The sequence below is a fragment of the Heloderma suspectum genome, chromosome W (assembly GCF_057233095.1).
Source record: "Heloderma suspectum isolate Gila_16-S chromosome W, 16-S_ref, whole genome shotgun sequence".
NCBI lineage: Eukaryota > Metazoa > Chordata > Lepidosauria > Squamata > Helodermatidae > Heloderma > Heloderma suspectum.
This window is the reverse complement of record NC_139475.1, coordinates 644,767-648,342: the sequence shown is the minus strand read 5'-3', so window position 1 is coordinate 648,342 and position 3,576 is coordinate 644,767.

Here is a 3,576-nt window from a genome sequence, read left to right as displayed (position 1 = left end):
AAACTCATGTTTCTTTCTTACTGGGAGACCGAGGAGGTCTTGAGGGCAAGGGCCTCTCCCCTCTCACAACTGTCTTGTCAGCAAGCAAAAGCCAATTCTCACATTCACAACTCCAGGTGTTTCAGCATCATTTTGGCTGCAGCTCCGCAGACCTCACCTCTAGCTCCTCATCCTTCCTTCCCAGACCTCCACACCATAAATCATAGAGTCACAGAATAGTGGAAGGGGCCTATAAGACCATCAAGGCCAACCCCCTGTTCAGTGCAGGAATCCAAGTCAGAGCATCCCTGACCGATGGCTGTCCACCTTGAATGCCTTCAGTGTGAGAGAGCCCACCACCTCCCTAGGGAATTGGTTCCATTGTCATATTGCTCTAACAGTTGGGACGTTTTTCCTGATGCTCAGTCGGAATCTGGATTCCTGTAGCTTGAGCCCATTATTCTGTGTCCTGCATTCTGGGATGATCGAGAAGAGATCCTGGCCTTCCTCTCTGGGACAAGTACTGGAACAGCGCTATCCTATCCTATCACTATCCTCAGTCTTCTCTTCTCCAGGCTAAACATGCCCAGTTCCTTCAGTCTCTCTTCATAGGGCTTTGTTTCCAGTCCTCTGATCATCTTTGTTGCCCTCCTCTGAACCCACTCCAGTTTGTCTGCACCCTTCTTAAACTGTGGTGCCCAGAACTGGACACAGTACTCCAGATGAGGCCTAACCAGTGCTGAGTAGAGGGGAACTAGTACTTCACGTGATTTGGAAGCTATACTTCTATGAATGCAGCCCCAAATAGCATTTGCCTTTTTTGCAGCCACATCACATGGTTGGCTCATATTCAGCTTGGGTCTACCACAATTCCAAGATGCTTCTCACTTGTAGTGTTGTTGAGCCAAGTATCCCCCATCTTGTAACTGTGCCTTTGGTTTCTTTTTCCTAGGTGCACAACTTGGCATATATCCATATTAAATTTCAATCTGTTGTTTTCTGCCCAGCGCTCCAGTCTATCCAGATCACTTTGAATTTTGTTTCTGTCTTCCAAAGTATTCGCTATCCCGCCCAATTTTGTGTCATCTGCAAATCTGATCAGCATTCCCTGCACCTCCTCCTCCAAGTCATTAATACAAATGTGGAAGAGCACTGGGCCCAGGACTGAGCCCTGCAGTACCCCACTCGTGACCTCTCCCCAGTTGGAGAAGGTCCCATTGATCCCTCTTTGAGTCCGATTCTGTAGCCAACTGTGGATCCACATGATCGTTGTTTCATCTAGCCCACTTCGAGCTAGTTTGCTCATCAGGAGATCATGGGGCACTTTGTCGAAAGCTTTGCTGAAGTCGAGGTGTATGATGTCTACAGCATTCCCACGGTCTACAAGGGAGGTGACTTGATCAAAAAATGAGATCAGATTTGTCTGGCAGGACTTGTTTTTGACAAATCCATGTTGGCTTCGAGTAATCACGGCATTGTTGTCAAGGTGCTTCCAGATGGATTGCTTTATGATCTGCTCCAGAATTTTCCCAGGGACTGATGTCAGACTGACTGGTCTGTAGTTCCCAGGTTCCTCCTTTTTACCCTTTTTGAAGATAGGGACAACGTTAGCCCTCCTCCAGTCATCTGGCACTTCCCCCATCCTCCATGATTTCTCAAAGAGAATAGACAGCGGTTCTGAGAGTTCTTCTGCCGGGTCCTTTATTACTCTAGGATGCAGTTCATCTGGCCCTGGAGATCTGAACTCATTCAAAGTAATTAGGTGTTTCTTGACCATATGCCTTGTGTGGTGCAGAGTGGTGGGCGGCAGTATTGCAACTGAAACTCTCCCCACGACCTGAGTTCGATCCCAGCGGAAGCCGGGTCTCAGGTAGCCAGTTCAGGTCGACTCAGCCCTCCATCCTTCCGAGGTCAGTAAAATGAGTACCCAGCTTGCTGGGGGAAAGGTAGTCACGACTGGGGAAGGCAATGGCAAACCACCCCGCTATAGTCTGCCATGAAAACGCCAGTGCAAGCGGCGTCCCTCTAGGGGTCAGGAATGAACCTTTCCTTTTCCTTTCCTGACCGTATGCCTATCAATCTCAAGCTGCAATCCTGCCCCTTCTGCCTGTACTTTGCCTTTGCCAGGGGGTCATAGACCCTCTTTTGGGGGAAGACTGAGCCAAAGTAGGAGTTGAGCACTTCTGCCTTTGATGTGTCTTCTGTTACCATTTTGCCATCCTTACTGAATAGCTGAACCACCATTTCTTTCCTTTGTCTTTTACTTTGCACGTAGCTGAAGAAAGCCTTTTTGTTGCTTTTAGCATCCCTTGCTAACCTCAGCTCGTTCTCAGCTTTAGCCTTCCTGACGCCATCCCTGCAATTCTGTGCTACCTGCCTGTACTCTTCCTTTGTTGCTTGGCCTTGTTTCCACTTCCTCTATGTGTGCTTTTTCAGGTCATCTCTAAGCTTTTTGTGAAGCCACGTTGGCTTCTTCTGTGGTCTTCCCCTTTTTTTTCTTGTTGGAATTTTTTGTAAGTGAGCCTTTAGAATTTCCTTTTTTAATAACTCCCACCCATCTTGGACACCTTTTCTCATTACTGTCGCTTGCCATGGGACCTTACTTGTTGTTCTGAGTTTATTAAAATCAGCTTTCCTAAAATCCAGGGTATGCAATTAACTATACTCAGCTTTTGCTTCCTTTAGAACCAAGTTCTTCATGTTGTGGCCAGACACATTCTTCCCAGCCCTTGTGAGGTGCAACCCATCCCTTGCCAACAGTCCATTTATAGCCCGTGGTCCCAGAATCCAAATCTCTCGCACTGGCACCACCTTTGTAGCCAGTCATTCACCCGGAGTATTTTCCTTTCCCTCTCTATCCCTCTTCTAACTACTGGAAGGATGGATGAGAAAACTATCTGGGCCCCAAAGTTCTTGAGTTTCCTTCCCAGGATGCCCCAGGACTAGGGATGTCAGAGAATTCCGTCACGGCTCTCAGGAGGCCAAATGCCAGTGCATTCCCCCGTTCCCCCGAAATCCATGGCGGAACGAAGCCCCCCGCCCTGCAAAAAGCGTGCGAAACGGAGCACCTACCTGATGCTGTTCGCGCTGCTTTTGCGGCCACCACCATATCACGGCAAAAAAAACCAAAAGGGAACGCAAATGGCGGCGGCTCCGGCAGTCGCCATTTGCGTCCCTATGCAGGCTGCCCAGCAGCCGGATGTCCGGCTGTGGGTGGCCCTGGCCGGCAGCTCCGTGGAGTTGCCGCAGAGTAGAGCCGGCCAGGGAGAATTTTGGGGGGAGGGACGGAGCGCCTCCCCCCCACCGTGAATGTCACCCTTCGAAAAGGTAAGTGACTTTCGTACATCCCTACCCAGGACACACTTAATGGAAAATGTCACGCTGCCATCTTTCCTTTGGGGCCGGGCATTTTGCGGCTGGTGTGATCAAATGGCTAAAAGTGCCTGGCGGTGGGGGGGGGTTAATTAGGAACCGGCCTCTCTGCGGGAGGGGATCTGCACATCCCAGAGGCCAGGGGAATGCGTACATGTGGTGGGAATTCCTTGCAAAGCCTCAATTGATTGAACGCTAAAATAGCTGGGAATGCCGTCACTGCCC